Source organism: Helianthus annuus, chromosome 3 (genome assembly GCF_002127325.2).
Source record: "Helianthus annuus cultivar XRQ/B chromosome 3, HanXRQr2.0-SUNRISE, whole genome shotgun sequence".
NCBI classification, from domain to species: Eukaryota; Viridiplantae; Streptophyta; class Magnoliopsida; order Asterales; family Asteraceae; genus Helianthus; species Helianthus annuus.
In genome coordinates, this window is record NC_035435.2 from 54,590,850 (window position 1) to 54,610,704 (window position 19,855).

Genomic DNA, 19,855 nt, shown 5'->3' on the forward strand with positions numbered 1-19,855 from the left:
CGGATCCTAAGATCGACCAAACAGGTCGGATTCGAAAGCCAAAGCAGAGGTCAAGACCACTCGACTTACGACCCTAAATAAGCACTAAACTAGAAGTGACGAGTTAAACATGTCAAAACATGTTTAACTAAGTTGGAAAACTGATTTGGTAACAAAACAATGTGTTTTGATACCCGAAAATAGTTCCGTTGTAAAATGCACATAATTGTGCATTTTGACTGATGTGCGTGTAGTGTAATATATTTTTGATGTATATTTTAAGCCCTTTTTACACTTTTAGCCAAGTTTTAAATTTATATCAAATGCGGAGTTTTGGAGCATTTGTATCAAATGCGGCCGAAGTTCGAAGTTATTGGCTTCAACATTCGGTGCGTTGATAGCGGCGCCTAGGTTACCTACGGTGGGTCGTAGATAATCCATGACGGTACGTTGGTCCGCCATTGGAAGTGGATTCCCCGAAACTTTCTCTTGGTTCTTGGCTTTTAGTCTTTTTCTGAGAAAGCGTTCGGGTTCTTCTAGAGGTTCTTTTATGTCCTTATTAGAACTGGAGCTCATACACTACGTAGGGGTGACATCTGGTTCCAAGTCCTGCAATAAAAACAGAAAAGAATGCTGGTCAGAAAGTTCACCACGACCCCGTGCTCAGTGAACACGGCCCGTGGTCGGAGTTATAGTGATTGTTTTCCAGATCCCAGTTACTGGAGAGTTGGACACGGCCCCGTGTTGCACCGACACGGCCCCGTGGTCAGCCGTCTGTAACTTGGAAAACTAAAAACTGCCAGTAACAACGCTGGGCACGGCCCGTGTCCGACCAGGCACGGCCCGTGCTGAGCTCTGCAGAAGCTGAAAACCTAAGAAAAATCCTAAAAATTAAAAAGAAAAACAAAAATATGATTAAGCCGTTGATTCCTAACTTTCTTAAAATCCTTGTGTCCCCGGCAACGGCGCCAAAAACTTGATGTGCGTGTAGTGTAATATATTTTTGATGTATATTTTAAGCCCTTTTTACACTTTTAGCCAAGTTTTAAATTTATAAAACACGATATTTACTAACACTAAACACACATATGGGCAAGTGCACCCATCGTGGACGTAGTATAGTGTTGGTAAGATACCGAGGTCGTCCAAGGACACAAGAGCTTTTAGTACCGGTTTATCCTCAACGTCTAATCAAATCAAAATGTTAGAAAAGGTTTTTTTAAACTAAGAAAATAAAACTAACTAAATGCTGAAAAATAAAAATAAAATAAAAAAAGATAGACAAGATGAATCACTTGGATCCGACTCGTGTATTAGTATAACCTTTGATTATTTTTGCACTTTTGCACTTGTTTAAGAGATTATCTTCGTTATTATAGTAGGCCCCTCTTTTGAAGGCGACGTTACCCTCAACCCAGTAGTTTGAGTCAGCAAGGATACAATCCTAAAGGGTTGGATTATTGGAAGATAATGAATTAAGTTATTAATGCAAATTATGGTAGGCCCCGCTTTTGGCGGTGACGTTACCCTCGACTAAGTAGTCTGAGTCAGCAGGGATACAGTCCTAAATAGCCGGGTTATAGTATTTATAGTAGTTAACTTATGAGGGGGTCAAAGAGTTTGGATCCCCGCCATCCAATACCTATGGGCATTGAAGGAGATCCTACTAAATTTGACCCAGGTCCCTTGCAGGACCTCTAAACGCTGAACAAGGGCAAGACCCTTACCAAACCGTTCCCTTAACCCCCGACCAGGTAGCCAACATACCTCCATATAGACCGTGGAGATATGAATGGTGAAAATCTTTTATTTTATATAGACAGTTGTCTTCACCAAGACACCACGGACAAACGATAAGGAAAGATCACCTTCAACATAAGCAACTAGTTATTAAAGTCATTAATACAAAACCAAATAAAAAGTGCAAAAGATTAAAAATAAAAAGTATTATACTAAACACTTGTCTTCACCAAGTGATGTAAGAGACTTAGGCAAACATGGCCTTGATTGTCAAGAACTCTTACGATCAATCTTGGATCCCGAGACGACTCACACACTCTATGATGGACAATGGATGATGGTGGTGGATGATGGTGTTATGGTGGTGGTGGGTGGTGGATGAAGTGTGAGAGAGGTGGTGTGCCAAGGGATGAGTTGCAATGAAACCAAGCACTCCTATTTATAGGCTGAACAGAAGGCTGGGCACAGCCCCGTGTCCGCTGGACAAGCCCCCGTGCCTTTTTGACACTCTCTCTCTTCATTAATTGTAATTCGCAATTACAATTAATGCGTCTGCTGTACTTTCGCCACGCCCCCGTGTCCGCTGGACACGGCCCTGTGGTGGGCAATAGAAGCTTCTATAGGTTTGTCTTTTCTGCTGCTTCTTGGGCACGGCCCCGTGCTGGCTGAGCAGGGGGCGTGTTCAGACTTCTCTATTTTGATTGGGAGGATGCCGTTGAGGGGTCAGGCAATCCACTGGTGTTCCTTTTCTTGTATTTATGTTAGATTTAGCTGTCTTTTTGCTTCTTTTGTGAATTTGAGCTCATTTAATCCTGAAAATACAAAAGGAAGACAAAAGCACTCTTTTTCCAACATTAGTACTTAAAAAGGGTTATTTTTATGCCTTATTTGATGTATTTTATATGTTGCATTTTACACACATCAAATACCCCCACATTTTGATGTAAAAAGCGTCGGTTTTCGTAAAACATTTTGTTTTAGTGACTTTTTATTTTTTTGTGAAGTATTTCTTCAAACAAGCTTTTTGTTTTAAGAGCTTTGTTTGTTTATTTCAAACTTCATCATCATTTTTTTTAGTCACACGAAAACGGAGCTTGTTACTAAAATAAAGGGTAAAAATAAAAAGGGTTTTGGTGGGTAAAAGGGTTTTTAGGGTAAAGAAATGAAAGGTTTAGGCTTAAAGGGGTTAACTAGGGGGAGTTTTTTAGGTGGGTGAAAAGAAAATTGAAAATAATGGTTTTGAAAGAAAAAGGTTAGTCCTAATGCCTCCATCATTTACTTACTTGGGTTTAAGTTGGTAAGGACCGGGAATGAATCGTCGTGGCAAGTTCTAGAGTCGTAAGAACCAAGCGGCTATTCACACAAGAAACGAAAAATGAGCATTCAGTCTAAAGATGTGTATTTGTATGCTCAATAAAGGCTCAAAACTCACTTTTTGTGGGAATGGGTTTTTCTATGTGATCAAGTATATATAATCAAATTTTAACTCAAGCTTGTCATGCCGTTTCGTAATTTTCGTATGTTGGTTCTTTTTATCACGACGCTATTGGTTGTAAACTTGTAAAAATATAACCTTATTAATCTTAGAATTCCCAACTTAAACTTTAGACAAGTAAAAAAAAATTGAAAATTTTGGAAAAAATTTGGGGTGATTAGCGGTTCCAATAGAGTTTTGTGTAAGGCCTGTTTTTAGGACTTACACAATTTCAAGGTTTTAGCATCCCCCCCACACTTAAATTACACATTATCCTCAATGTGTCCCAAAAATAAATTTTTAGGTTGATTAGATGTGTAATATGGTGTTAAAAGCAAAGATTTTATGTTACTGGCAGTCCGGACACGGCCCCGTGGGGACCGGACACGGCCCCGTGTTCAGGTGCCAGTAACGAAAATTAAAGAAAAGAAACAGAAGCCTGGACACGGGGGCGTGTCTGGTGAACACGGCCCGTGTCCAGTTACCTGAACTGGGCGTTTTTCTGCAGGGGGTTCAGCATGGGGCCGTGTTGGTTGGACACGGCCCGTGTTGAACCTTCTGTATTAGAGAAATTGATGTCGGGTTGCCTTGTTCTTGTGCATGGGGTCATGTTTCTCGTTCCCTTTTTCATCCTTTACCACCATGAGTGTGTTTTATTCCTGCAAATTAAAACTAAAAGATTAAACTAAACTAAGGATAGTTCCGCGGAATGCCTCCGTGGTGCGCCACGTTTATAAGGGTCCTTGGCTAGACCCAATGTGAGGTTATATATTTTCTGAGTGGGATGTTTGGCATCCCATGTTGCACCGTCGGAGAGCAGCATCCAAACTCGAATCAATAAACTTCATGTAGTTGACCGGGTCGTCGTCCTCTATTCTCTTCCCAACCCCGAATTTTACTTCATCATCTCCGTACCTTAGGGTGAGCGTTCCGTCATTCATGTCTACCATTGCTTGTGCGGTGGCGAGAAATGGTCTCCCTAGTATGAGGGGGACTCCGGTGTCTTCTTCCATATCGAGTATGACAAAATCTGCCGGATAGACAAATTTGTTTACCTTTACTAGGACGTTTTCGATGACACCTTGCGGGAATTTAACGGATCGATCAGCAAGTTGTATGCTCATTTTTGTAGGACTCGTTGTTCCTAGGCCGAGTCTTTTAAACATTGATGAAGGCATGAGGTTAATGCTAGCCCCAAGGGCGGCTAGTACATTACGAACGGGGGAGTCCCCGATCGAGCAGGGAATCATGAAGCTTCCAGGATCGATTTTCTTTTGGGGAAGTTTGTTGAGTACGAGGGCAGAGCATTCTTCGCCTAAGTTAACTAATTGCAAGGTTTCAATTTTCTTTTTATGAGTGAGGAAGTCCCTCATGAACTTAGAGTATTTGGGCATTTGGGTTAGGACATCAATAAAAGGAATATTGACATGCAATTGTTTTAATAGACTTTCGAATTTTGCGAATTGCTCATTGGTCTTTTGACGAATTAACCTTCCAGGGTACGGAACTCGAGGAGCCTTGGTAGGCTCTGATGATGGAGGGGAGTTCTTCTCCTGCAGAGGCGGGGGTACAGTCTCTTCTGTCAGCGGTGGTGCTTCCGCAGGCCCCACGATGCGGTTTCGTAAAGTGATGAGATGAACTTGCGCTTTCGTGTTTGTTTCGGTATTGCTTGGTAATGCACCTTGTGGTCTCTCGGAAAAATTTTGAGCTAGTTGATTTAATTGTTTTTCTATGTTTTGAATACTAGCTTGTTGGTTTCTAAAATTTGATTCTAATTGTAGAAACCTTTCCGAGTTTTTCTTTTCAGTGTCGGAGATGAGGCGAGATACAGTATCTTCAAGCCTTTCTCGTCCACCTTGTTGTTGAGTGAAATTTTGTGACTCATTTCTTGGTTGTTGAAAGTTTGTTCGTTGGGCTTGTTGGTTACTACCATTGTCGGGCTCTCTCCAACCAAGGTTAGGGTGGTTTCGCCATCCTTGGTTGTAAGTGCCCGTTGGAGGACCCGACGGCCTAGGTCTATTTTCAATGTAGCTAACCGACTCTTGTTGATCGTCTGTTTCTTTCATACAACTCCAATTTTCATGTGGCCCACCACACCCTTCACAAGCCATAACCGAGACTGTTTTTGTCATTTCAATTTTTTTTTATTTTTGAAGAAAGAGCCTCGATTTGGGCTTGTAAAGAAGTGCTTTCATCAACCTTATGGGCGCCCGGGGCAATAGATTTATTGCCTCGGGGAGTGTGCCACTGAAAATTGGTTTGAGCAATTTCCTCAATTTGGTTATATATTTCATGCGGGCGGCGATTACCTAAAAGTCCCCCGAAGCTAGAATCAAGTGTCTGCCTTGTGTGTGGCAACAACCCATTATAGAAGGTGGATACTTGTTGCCATATCGCAAGGCCGTGATGTGGACACTTTTGCAATAGCTCCTTGAACCTTTCCCAAGTTTCATATATTGATTCCCCACCCTCTTATGAATATGTATTAATTTCAGTCATTAATTTAGCCGTTTTAGCGGCAGGGAAATACTTATATAGAAATTTTTGGGCTAGTTCATCCCAGGTGTTTACCGATCCAGCTGGGAGGGCGTTGAGCCAAGCTTTTGCTCGGTCTTTTAATGAGAAAGGAAACATTCGAAGGCGGATGGCGTCATTTGATGCTCCATTGATCCGAAAAGTATCACATATTTCTAAGAAATTAGTAATATGTAGATGGGGATCCTCGTCCGCAAGCCCATGGAAGGTTGCGGAGTTTTGGAGCATTTGTATCAAATGCGGCCGAAGTTCGAAGTTATTGGCTTCAACATTCGGTGCGTTGATAGCGGCGCCTAGGTTACCTACGGTGGGTCGTAGATAATCCATGAGGGTACGTTGGTCCGCCATTGGAAGTGGATTCCCCGAAATTTTCTCTTGGTTCTTAGCTTTTAGTCTTTTTCTGAGAAAGCGTTCGGGTTCTTCTAGAGGTTCTTTTATGTCCTTATTAGAACTGGAGCTCATACACTACGTAGGGGTGACGTCTGGTTCCAAGTCCTGCAATAAAAACAGAAAAGAATGCTGGTCAGAAAGTTCACCACGGCCCCGTGCTCAGTGAACACGGCCCGTGGTCGGAGTTACAGTGATTGTTTTCCAGATCCCAGTTACTGGAGAGTTGGACACGGCCCCGTGTTGCACCGACACGGCCCCGTGGTCAGCCGTCTGTAACTTGGAAAACTAAAAACTGCAAGTAACAACGCTGGGCACGGCCCGTGTCCGACCAGGCACGACCCGTGCTGAGCTCTGCAGAAGCTGAAAAACTAAGAAAAATCCTAAAAATTAAAAAGAAAAACAAAAATATGATTAAGCCGTTGATTCCTAACTTTCTTAAAATCCTTGTGTCCCCGGCAACGGCGCCAAAAACTTGATGTGCGTGTAGTGTAATATATTTTTGATGTATATTTTAAGCCCTTTTTACACTTTTAGCCAATTTTTTAAATTTATAAAACACGATATTTACTAACACTAAACACACATATGGGCAAGTGCACCCATCGTGGACGTAGTATAGTGTTGGTAAGATACCAAGGTCGTGCAAGGACACAAGAGCTTTTAGTACCGGTTTATCCTCAACGTCTAATCAAATCAAAATGTTAGAAAAGGTTTTTAAACTAAGAAAATAAAATTAACTAAATGCTGAAAAATAAAAATAAAATAAAAAAAGATAGACAAGATGAATCACTTGGATCCGACTCGTGTATTAGTATAACCTTTGATTATTTTTGCACTTTTGCACTTGTTTAAGAGATTATCTTAGTTATTGTAGTAGGCCCCTCTTTTGAAGGCGATGTTACCCTCAACCCAGTAGTTTGAGTCAGCAAGGATACAATCCTAAAGGGTTGGATTATTGGAAGATAATGAATTAAGTTATTAATGCAAATTATGGTAGGCCCCGCTTTTGGCGGTGACGTTACCCTCGACTAAGTAGTATGAGTCAGCAGGGATACAGTCCTAAATAGTCGGGTTATAGTATTAATAGTAGTTAACTTATGAGGGGGTCAAAGAGTTTGGATCCCCGCCATCCAATACCTATGGGCATTGAAGGAGATCCTACTAAATTTGACCCAAGTCCCTTGCAGGACCTCTAAACGCTGAACAAGGGCAAGACCCTTACCAAACCGTTCCCTTAACCCCCGACCAGGTAGCCAACATACCTCCGTATAGACCGTGGAGATATGAATGGTGAAAATCTTTTATTTTATATAGACAGTAAAATAATGCCAAGACACCACGGACAAACGATAAGGAAAGATCACCTTCAACATAAGCAACTAGTTATTAAAGTCATTAATACAAAACCAAATAAAAAGTGCAAAAGATTAAAAATAAAAAGTATTATACTAAACACTTGTCTTCACCAAGTGATGTAAGAGACTTAGGCAAACATGGCCTTGGTTGTCAAGAACTCTTACGATCAATCTTGGATCCCGAGACGACTCACACACTCTATGATGGACAATGGATGATGGTGGTGGATGATGGTGTTATGGTGGTGGTGGGTGGTGGATGAAGTGTGAGAGAGGTGGTGTGCCAAGGGATGAGTTGCAATGAAACCAAGCACTCCTATTTATAGGCTGAACAGAAGGCTGGGCACGGCCCCGTGTCCGCTGGACACGCCCCCGTTCCTGTCTGACACTCTCTCTCTTCATTAATTGTAATTCGCAATTACAATTAATGCGCCTGCTGTACTTTCGCCACGCCCCCGTGTCCGCTGGACACGGCCCCGTGGTGGGCAATAGAAGCTTCTATAGGTTTGTCTTTTCTGCTGCTTCTTGGGCACGGCCCCGTGCTGGCTGAGCACGGGGCGTGTTCAGTCTTCTGTCTTCTCTATTTTGCTTGGGAGGATGCCGTTGAGGGGTCGGGCAATCCACTTGTGTTCCTTTTCTTGTATTTATGTTAGATTTAGTTGTCTTTTTGCTTCTTTTGTGAATTTGAGCTCATTTTGTCACACCCCCAAAATCCACCTTCTATATGATCAAGCCACCAATCATATAGAACAATATATATATATATAGTAAAAGTAATTGCCATTAAACCAAACCAAATCCATATGAAAGGTGTTCCAAAACATAAGTAAGTTATCACTGTTTAGCGGAAGCGTATAAATAAAACCCATCGTAATAAAGTATCAAATGTCATAAGTGTTTAACAAGGCAATCACGATCCAAGCCCACAACGACCAGCTCCTCCCTGTGCAAGCTCCCTGTACCTAACGACCTGCAAGGCATGTAACAGAGGATCAACAACTAGTTGAGCGAGTTCACAGAAGGTAAATGCGTAATAGTAAGTTCGTTTGTAACATGTGGCTCTACTGGGCCGATCGTATGTTCTATTGGTGGGGGCTTCCCATGTTGTATAACCACTAGACTATTCGTAACGATAAGTGTCTTGCTTATCCCGAGAACAGCAATACGTACAAGTTTACGTAGGTTTTACGTAAGTATCCTTCACAACCGAGGATAGGGGTACGCGGAGGTTTACGTAGGTTTTACGTAAGTGCCTGACACAACCGAGGCAGTAGTGAGTATAATTTCACGTAGGTTTTACATGAGTGTCCTTCGCAACCTGAGGACAATGAGCAATACAAGTATACGTAGGTTTTACGTATGTGTCCTGCACAACCGAGGACGATGGTATGGTAGTCTAGTAATAGTGTCCGTATGAATCTATTCAACCTTATCCTTTAAATCCCATTCCCAAGCCCTGGGAATCCCATGCCTTAGTAAGAGTGTGAACTCACCTTGGTTTGCTCGGTATGCTAATCTATGTGCTCAAAGTAATCAATCACGTCCTAAAGTACGCACGTAGGTATAATCAGTTCATATTCATGAAGTTGCTCACGTATAAGTATAATCACAGAAGTACTAAACATGTATTCGATATCATACAAGTCAAACATATCACTTAACAGCAGTTAATCAATCCAGTTAACATTTAACAGAGTTAAATCATGTTACTGTGCAAAGTATTCAAATTGGCGAAACACAGATTTTGGCGAAACACATAATTGACGAGACACATTCTGTTTCGCCAACTACCCTTGGCGAAACACCCCCTCTAATTCGTCAACATATCCTTGGCGAAACACTTTCTGTTTCGTCAAGATCCCCTCTGGCGAAACACCCTTTTGTTTCGTCAAAACCTTAACTGATCTGGCAAGTAACAAACCACATCACAACCACCTAGATGCCCTAGTGGCCGACACCTATCCCCCACCGCCAACCCTCATTGGGCCGCAAGAACCATTCCCACCGTTTAACACTTTCCCTAATTCAATTTACATGCACCGAATATTTGATGTAAACAAGTATGTCAAGTTATTTATTTTATTGGACCATAAGTGCATGTCTAATCCTCCCATTGGACCCCCATGTCACTTAACCGATTAACCCCCCCCCCCTTATCGTTTACAGCCGACAATCCCACATGCACCCATTTTTGATGCAATGATGCACTATATTGATTGGACCACTATATGCTCCAACCGATTTAATGAACCAATGGCACACCAAACTCTAATCCATATTAATCATTACACTCGACAATGGCCAACATCTGGCAATATTATCTTGTTAATATTGGACCGAATCAATGAATAGTCTGCAAGTTAATCACGTGAAACATGGCACACATAATAATATCAATCGATTACAATAAATGGCACACACATCACTCCCACATATCTACTGACAAATTTCATGCAAGATTGAAGCATAAAGGCCGACAATTGCTTATGTTCTCATACTGTGATTGGACCAAAATATACACTAGCCGACATCTTATGATATCAATAATCATTACCCCAAACAAGTCACAAAGATCAATACTACAGAGAGCAATAAACACAGTAGCAGGCGACACGTGATGATCAAATAATAAATGCAGGGTAATAATTAACACTAACCACAGTGAATGAGGAAATAGCTTGATTTTTCTTTGAGGATTTCGAAGTCACCAGGTTGCCGTCGTTAGATGATAAGCCCTAGGGTTTGAGAGTTTTTAGTAACCGTTCTAAGTACACAAGCTAAACTAATATAGTCACGCATAAGGGTTTGGGCCTATATTGGGCTTTGGCGAATCTGGGCTCGGCGAAACACAATGTGTTTCGTCGAGTAGGTTGATGGCGAAGGAAGCTGTGTTTCGTCTAGTTGATTCGTGAAAGTTATACAAGACTTAACTAGTTCGAGTGTGTACTAACAGGTTCACATTACATCATTAACACATAACATGTAATATTCACAATACGATTCATTATAACATAACGTGCACAGTTACAAGTCAAACAACTACACAGTCAAAGTCAACGGGTAATAAGTGTGAAAGTGAAAGTCAGAAACTCGGGTTGTCACATTATCCCCAACTTAAAAGAAATTTCGTCCCGAAATTTAGTACGTACCCACTGAGGAAGCTAGATAGGTTGCATCGTTCACTGGTTTTCCTGGGGTGTCACACATTTAATCCTGAAAATACAAAAGGAAGACAAAAGCACTCTTTTTCCAACATTAGTACTTAAAAAGGGTTAGTTTTATGCCTTATTTGATGTATTTTATATGTTGCATTTTACACACATCATGACCAAAACTTTGACTCATCATTTCAGCTAGTAAATGTGGTAATCAGTAGGTATAATCGCAAGGGATTATAACCATTGTGATACGATCACGTTGCAAAGTTCAATTGAACTTTGACTTGACCAATTCATGGTCATAACTGAAAGTTAAACACTGTTTGACTTTTAGCTTGAAATAGCTAAAAATGAATAAGCAAGACTAGGAAGAACACTTACTTGTGTTCTAGGAAGAAGAAAACTCAGATGGGAGGCATCCACAAGTGGTAGCAACTCCAACTCAGAGCATAAGATGAGAAAGAAAAGAATTTAGTAAGTTGTGAATGAATGAGCTTGGGTATTTATAGTTGTTTAGGAATCACAAGATCTTGCAAGTGTTTGTGTGGTCACCAAGGAAGAATAAGATCATTCCAAGTGTGGACGACATTCAAAGCTTTGGAGGACACTTAAATCACCCACAAGATCTCAAAAACCAGGTTAGAAAACAGGTTGCAACAGCTGGGAGCTGTTTAGAAGGTTCTGCCAGCAGTAGGCTCTCGCACCCCGTGACCCAGAGAGGTCCAGCTCTCGTGCCCCGCCAGACAGATCAGACCAGTTTCAGCTGTTGTTAGTTTTAGTCCCTACAGCCTCTAAAACTTGTTTTCGATGCATTTAACCCCCGTTGACCCAATTTTAAAGCTTTACAAGGATGTTAAAGCGGACTTGAAATATGCTTGGAAATATCATGGATGTTGGTTCGTTTGGCTGTACAATCACGTTAAACGGATTATGTTTAAGTATTGGTTATCAAATTGCTTTCTAAGAAAAAGTTTTTTGAAAGCCCGAAATTTTGCACAAGAGTCTGGTTTGGTGGAATATAATATGAAAGGCCGGAAATTCTCTTTCAACGCCCCCAATTCTAAGAAGCTCAGCAAAATAGATAGGGTGTTGGTTTGCAATAATTTTTTTGGTCGATTGCCGGACGCTTGTTTAAGAGCTTTGCCCAGGATACACTTGGATCATAGCCTCGTGTTATTGGTTACTAATCGTCGGAAATATGGAGCCAAACCTTTTAGGTTCTTTAACTCTTGGCTTGAGAAGGAGGGTTTCGTCGCGGTGGTGGAAAACGCAGTGGAGTAGTATGTTAAGACGGGTTCTACGCCAGATGTGGTTCTGGCCAACAAGTTAAGACACGTGAGAAACAAGGTCAAAAAGTGGAAGAATGAGATGACTAACAAAGAAAAGGAGGACCAATTAAGGGATTTAGAGGAATTGGAGTTGTTAGATGACCTGGGTGAATCCAAGGAGCTTACTGAAGAGGAAGTTTGGATTAAGGAGGTGTGTGTCAAGAATATTCGTGATAGGGAGAGGCTTTCGGCCTTAGATTTGAAACAAAAATCTCGATGTCGGTAGGCGGTCGAGGGGGATGAGAATTCAGCTTTTTTCCATAGACTCATCAATAATCGAAAGAGTAATAACTGTATTCAGGGGCTAAACATCGGGGGTTCTTGGGTTTCTGATCCTAAGAAGGTTAAAAAAGAAATTTATGGTTTTTTCAGGGAACTTTTCACAGAGAAAGTCAGTGACAGACCGGGATTGACTTGCCTAGGAGTAAAGAGGTTGTCTACGGAGGAAGCTGACACTATATCCAAGGTGTTCACAGTCAAAGAGATTAGGGAAGCGGTTTTTGAGTGCGGGTCGGATAAAGCCCTGGGTCCGGATGGTTTTAATTTCAAGTTTTTGAAGTTCTTTTGGAAGTTTTTCGAGGATGACTTTAAAGAGGTTATGGCTTATTTCTACGAGTCAGGGTCAATTGAGAGGGGGTGCAGCTCTTCTTTTATTAACCTTGTTCCTAAAATGTCCGATCCATTGGGTATGACAGACTACCGACCAATTAACCTTATTGGTTTAATCAGCAAAGTCATATTGAAGATCATGGCGAACCGCTTAAAAAGGTGATTGGATCTGTGGTATCAGTTTCTCAGTCTGCTTTAGTTAGAGGCCGTTATATTCTGGACAGTCCTTTGATTTTGAGTGAGGTATGGTCGTGGCTTAAGAAAAGGGGCAAAAAAGCTTTTATATTTAAAATTGATTTTGAAAAGGCATACAACAATGTTAATTGGGGTTTTCTTTTGGACTTGATGTTGCATATGGGCTTCTTGTCTACTTGGTGTAAGTGGGTGAAAGGGATTCTGTCGTCGGCTCGGTCTTCGGTTCTGGTCAATGGGTCGCCTACTTTCGAATTTCAATGTCACAAAGGGTTACGTCAAGGCGATCCTCTTTCTCCGTTTCTCTTTCTTATAGTTATTGAGGCATTCTCGTGTATTATGTCTAACGCTAGCGATATGGGAAGTTTCAAGGGAATTATTTGCCTAACGGGGGGGCCGGTCATCTCGCACCTTCTTTATGCCGATGACGCCTATATTGTGGGGGAATGGGATATGGATAACTCCAAAATGATAGCTAGAATCATAAGGGTTTTTAATGCTTGTTCGGGGCTGAGAATTAACTTTCATAAATCCAACTTGTTCGGGGTGGGTATGGCTAATGATGATTTATATCGGTTTGCAGCAGCCATGGGTTGCGGAAAAGGAAGTTTTCCTTTCTCTTATTTGGGCATTCCCCTCGGGGCTAATATGAATCGCATTAGTAACTGGGATCCTGTTGTGAAGATCTTTAAAATTCGCCTTGCGAAATGGAAAGCTAATTCTCTGTCTATTGGTGTTCGGGTTATTCTCATTAAAGCCGTTTTAGAAAGTCTACCCATATATTAGTTCTCTATTCTTAAAGTTCCTGTCATAGTCTTGGATAAACTTGAGGCGTTGATGCGGAACTTCCTGTGGGGCGGTTCAGATGAGATAAGGAAAATGAATTGGGTCTCGTGGGAGACTGTTACGCTCCCTAAGAAAGCAGGAGGTCTTGGAATTTGCAAACTCGAATTGGTTAACGAGGCGCTTCTCGCTAAATGGGTTTGGAGATATAGGGTGGAAGAAGATAGCTTGTGGAGAAGAGTAGTTTCTGCTTGCCATGGTAGAAGAAGGAATTTGTAGGATCGTTCTCCGACCTGTTTGAGTCGTTCAGAGAAGTTCGTATCCGAATTAAGAGGCGGAAACTAATAATTCGGTGCTATTGAAGCTGTATTCACTTTAATATTGCTGTTTTATTGATCTTCAACTCAATTACAAGGTTTGACAGCACTTCGGCAGCACTTCGTGGCTCAACCGGAAGATTACATCGTTAACTATGTGCCAGGATCGTTCACCTATTTATAGACAAGCTGGTCCGCTCATACGTACATGTACGTATGAGCGACCCTACAATGTGACACAAGAGCGGTCCTGCTTGATACCATATAAGCGATCCACACAAAGCCTAATGAGCGATCCTAACCTATCATGACACAAAAGCGATCCTAGAGCATGTACATATAAGCGATCCTATACAATCTCCTATTTCTAGGATTCCGTGCCATTTCCGATCAGTACAACTTCAAGACTCGATGGAAGACGTAGTCAGCAGACGTAAGTGCACTAACAGACTCCCCCTCGGATGTTGACGGAGTCTTCATAGAGTCTTAGCACATGTCACTCTACAGTCTTCATCAGTCGACAATCTGCCTCTGAAATATCTGTCGTTCCAAGAATCCTCATTCTCTATCTTCATCATCAACAAACTCTTCTCTCTTAAATGTTGACTCGGTGTCTTCAGACTCCCCCACTCACTCAGCTGGGATCGTAGTCTGGAATTCACAGCTTCATCAGGTTCAAGATCGTTACCAGGCTCTCATCAGATTCAAGATCGTAACCTGGCGCTTTAACACCTGCACAATCTCTACCTAACCATAAGTTTCTACAAAGATTAAAACTTCTCAACAATATAGAAACTATGTTAAACCAAAACAATAATGATTTTGCATTCAAGAATTTATAACTGGTTCTTATCAAAACAACTTTACTATCTACACACAAACACTCCCCAAACCAGTTCTTCAAGTTTAGCACTATGAATTTCGAAAATCAGCATCTCAACACTAGTTGTCGAAAATCTTTTTGACTTTTCAAAATTTAATGCTAAAACACACCAAAAATCTTTTTGGATTTTCTGAAAGAAAGTAAATGCAGAAATGAAATATTTACAGACAATATTTTTGTGAGTTTGTGCAAGAGGATCATATCAGTTATGAAACATATCACTAACACCGTTAAGCTTGATTACATATTATGTTCTAAACAATTTACCTAGATTGTCAGTATGTTTGTCCACTTAAATTTTCACACAGACTTCAATTGATTCGAGATATGATATTAATGTTTTAGAGACTTAAACTTAATTATGTATCACTCTACTTGAATATACTCCCGTATCCAGATCCCAAATATTCAGTCTTACAGGTGAGTATACCACAGATGATATCTGTAAAGGGGTAAATGCGAAACCGTGAGAGCTCAGGTCAGAACTTCCGTTCAGCAGAGAGATGACGGCTCGACTTTTGGTGGGTCCCCTTTAGAGGATCTTTTTTACAACAGCAAAGATTATCAATTTTATTGTTTAGTCAGATTGCTGAGGGCGAGCTTATGTTTCAAAGCTTTTAGCAGAAAGTATTATTCGGGGACTAGGTCAGTATTTCCACACAGCAGAAGTCCCGGAATAATACCCCAGATATCACTGAGCATAAAGACCTAGTATCTCAGAATACGGGACCTTTCAAACAAGATTTCGGGGGTTACCCATATATTCAAGAATAGTTACCCACGAATTAAGTAAGTTTGATTTAGGTTTATATCTCGTTTCAATTTACTAAATGTGCGAAAATCTACTGACACATCTGCAGTAAGATTGTTTATCACATTTTGTCTTTCCAATTCTTTAGCATGCTGTGATAGTCCACTGATGTACTATCATTTCCTCTTTTATGCAACAAAAACTCATTTTTCAATTTTATAATGTTTTTGGCTTTTTCAAATTTTCTAATGTTTTTGGATTTTCTAAAAATTCTTACTCCCCCTAAAATTCAAATACATTTAAAGAAAATTAAAAACAAACTGTACAGAACATGACAACTGATATCGAAACACTTCAATTCTCCATCCGTTTGGCTTAAACAATCAGAACTCCCCCCCCCCCCCCACAACAAACTATTTTCCCATAATGATTTCAAAACACTTAAGTTTGTTTTAATCATAATGGTTTTTCTGAAAAATAAGTTTAGTTGCTTTTACCTTTTGTAAAAATGGGGCAAAATCATCACATTGTTTACCAAATTCTTGAATGATAATTAAATCAAGTCCAATTCAATGACCTTGATTTAACCACTTGTAAGATCAACACCATTCCACAACTAAAAACTTTCAAACCTGTTTTTCAACCAATTACCATCTTTTGGTTGAATTCTCAAGATGCCGATTCCTACTCCTCTACAAACCTGGGAGTTCCAGCCACTACAAGAAAACTGGGTTTTTAGTACGCGCAAAACCGTCCTAAAATGCTATTTTATAGGACCTTTCATTTAATAGGACCAACGGTAAAAGCGTTTCATGTAAAGGGGTCGTAATAAGTCCTGAAACTAAAAAAGCGTCCTAACATCTCAAATAAGATTATGAAACCAATTTGATGGTCGCATAATATGTCTTTGAACAACCAAAATAGTGTCCTAATAAAAACATATTAGGACACTTTCACTATGTTCTAACATGTGCTTACATACTTTTAATCTTTTGATACACTTACAAGCGTCCTTAGAAATTAATTGATAGGACCCTTATGATGTAACGTTATAGCTAATTTAGTACCAAGAAAAGGGTCCTAATATACGAAATAAGATTATGAAACCAATTTTATGGTCGCATAATATGTCTATAGACAACTTCAATAGCGTCCTAAAAAGAACATATTAGGACACTTTTACAATGTTCTAATATATGTGATTACATACTTTTAATCTTTTGATACACATACAAGCGTCCTTAAAAATTAATTTATAGGACCCTTATGATGTAACGTTATAGCTACTTTAATATCAAGAAAATGGTCTTAATATCCCAAATAAGATTATAAAACCAATTTTATAAACAGACCCTCAACATATAACATCCTAATGGTTATTTGTATAACATCAACTAATGAAAGAAATAAAACTTCATTATATTTCAAATAAGCATGTTCATAACAAAAACACTAACCATAAATAAGTTATAACATTATCTAACATAAAGTCTTAACATTTAACAAAGAAATTAAAAGCAATTAAAGAAATAAGAAGCATAAAATCTTAAGTCATCATGCGTCCTCAATTCTCATGAACTACCTACAAATAAATCATCCATGTATAAGCATTAAGTTCCATGATATTAAAATTATTTGTATCACAAGTTTAACAAATACATACCGAGATGAATGGATAGGGCCATGCGATGGATGCACCAATACAATCTTGAATTGTTGAAAATAAACCACATGGTCTTACCAGGTTTTCATCTTTCTTTATTGGTACTTGAACGTTTACCTCACACCATTCTTGTCATAATAGTGCAAAAAATCATTTTTACACCATTCTAGCCAAATTCGCGATGCAACAGGTTTTAGTATTATCTTCGGGCTAATGCCTAATCCCAATGCCTTCCAATCCCAAACGCCATGCAGGAAAAGCGAAACTTGTTTCTGTTTTGTAATTTATAAACAAAAATAATTGCAAGTCAACCTAAGCGACTCATCTTACCATTTGGCCGACTCTGGTCTTGAAGATAGAAGATTTCAAGCTTGATACAAATACAAACACGATGTCTATACTATTATTGGCTCATTCAAAAACAAGCAACCGAAAACATAGTTATAAAAATTTCAAGCTTGGAACATAGTAGTAGATACATTATTATCTGTTATAACTTGATACAGAATGGGCATATATTATAACTGCTTAGGACAAAATGATAACTATTACAGTGAAGTGTTTCTTAAACTCGTAAAAACTCTTTCTATCCAAAGTTGTTCGCCAGCCTAACATGAAACGGTATGTAACCACATTAAGGTAAATATAAAATATGAATCAAATTCACTAAAAAGAATAACTTTTGGCTTTATTCTACATTAGATTAAGCTGCCAAGATGATTTAACCATGTTTAGCCAAACATTTCTTGTCACCATTCCTAAATGGCAAATGTCCACAGAAGCATAATCTTGACAAGTTTGTGTAAAGGCCAACTGTATTAAGTTTTTTTTAGTTGGTGTGTTTGACTTTAAAAGTCCACCCACTGTTACTGTTTTTTTTAAGTCAACTTACATTGTTTCTAAGGCTATGGGGTATCGGGCGGGGGTTGGGTACAAACGCCCAGGTCACCACCCCGGGTGGGCTTGGGTTTCAGCGTGGCCCGTTTGGCGTGGGATTCAGCCCGAGCGTTGGGCGGGGCTACCCACATGACATGGCGGAACCTCACTGGCCAAGAGCACTAGCCATGGCGGAACCTCATTATGATGTGGCTTGGCCACGCCCCACCATACCCATTTGAAATTGGCTTTTGGTCTTGGGTGCCCCATACTCCACGTGTCGCACCATGCCCCCAACCCACGCCCCACCTTACCCCACGGTCTAAAGTATTCTACAAATTTATACTTTTAGACCTAGTATTAATCACCTGAAATTGTTACAAACTCAGTGAACTCGACCACAAACCCAGCTCCTACTACAACCCATGGGATCTTTTATGGGTTCCTAGTTTCCTACTAATACAAAGAAACAAAAACTCAGTTTTTATGAAAGCAAAAAAAGATTCTTAACAGATGGTTCTAAGTCCTCAAATGGATTTTACCTGACGCCAAAAACAATGATGAATGATAGGCTTCTCACCAAAGAGAATGGTTTTTTCGTCCTTAACCTTAAGGTCATGATTCTTCCATTGGCCATGAACAATGTCATATTATAACATATATGTCTGCAAGAAAGAAATACATATATAACTGCACTCAGACAAAAACAAAACACTTGCATTTTTATAATTTAAAAGCTTGTAATAAGTAATTTACCTTCACTAACAATTGGCAATGCTTCTCTGAATTTCATATTCCTTACACTCAATGATCAAGAAGGATTAAAAAATAACGATGATATCAAATTCTAACACACCCTTTAAAATAAATATATCCATAATTAAAATAAATGATATGGCACAAAATTAAATTCTATTGGTTTTGCTTGAAATCATTTAACAGGGATTGAATAATATTTGAAAAGTGTTACCTTTGGTGTCGAATATATCCAATTGATGGTGACAATTTGAGACCGGAGTCTGAAGGAGTAAAAAAAGGTTTCGGTGGTGGCGGTTATTGTTTGAGGGGCTATCAAAAACGGAATATAACACAATCAAAATGACAGAAATAAACCCTAAAATCAAACATCTATCAGTTGACAAGGAAAACAAAAGGCATGAAACAACTCATAAACCCTAAAATAACCGAAATAATACCTGAATTGTAGACGGAGGGTGGGGGGTTTGTAGCGGAGGAGACGACAGAGACGCAGAGACGGTGGCGGGTTTGTGGCGGAGGAGACGGTGGAGGCCGGAGAAGATGAAGATGCCCTGGATTGCTGATGAGTGATGATAGCCTGATGAAGATGATGATGTTCACCGTCCTTTTTCTATTCAAACCCTAATCACAGTGAATAAAAGTTTTAACTTTTTAAGTGACCCAAAACAACCTTGTAGTTTTAATACCTTCTGGGTCAGGATTGCCCCCTCTACTTATAAGGCCCAATACATATCACGCTTATAAAAACGTAAAAGTTACGATATTAAAATTGTCCATAACCTTTTTTTGCTGCTAAACATTATCAATGTAACTAGGGGTGTTAATGAGTCGAGTCAAGCCTGAGCTCGACTCGTTTATTTTGTAGAGAGCTCGAGCTCGGCTAGTTTCGATATTTATTTCTAAAGCTCGAGCTCCGCTCGTGAGTAGTTTTTCAAGCTCGGGCTCGGCTCGTTTATTATTTATTAATCGAAACCGGCCACCACCACTCACCGGCCACCACCACCACCTCTCATCACCACCTCTTACCACCACCACCACCGTCGCCGGCCACCACCACCTCTCA

General features: G+C 40.0%; 1 long non-coding RNA gene across 8 annotated transcripts; it reads right to left on the reverse strand.

The window, feature by feature from the left end:
* Window positions 1-16,892: 16,892 nt before the first annotated feature.
* On the reverse strand, window positions 16,893-19,417 carry LOC110929178. 8 transcript variants are annotated; one of them, XR_004888540.1, is made up of 6 exons: window positions 19,230-19,417; window positions 18,790-19,101; window positions 18,576-18,698; window positions 18,402-18,486; window positions 17,158-17,429; window positions 16,894-17,076 (listed from the first exon to the last, which is right to left on the reverse strand). It is a non-coding gene; the product is annotated as an uncharacterized LOC110929178 (long non-coding RNA). The 8 variants fall into 8 exon arrangements; XR_004888537.1 differs by having other exon boundaries at window positions 18,402-18,489; XR_004888541.1 differs by lacking the exons at window positions 16,894-17,076; window positions 17,158-17,429 and adding an exon at window positions 17,529-17,765 and having other exon boundaries at window positions 18,402-18,489; window positions 18,790-18,890; window positions 19,004-19,101; window positions 19,230-19,416.
* Between the last annotated feature and the right edge of the window lie 438 nt (window positions 19,418-19,855).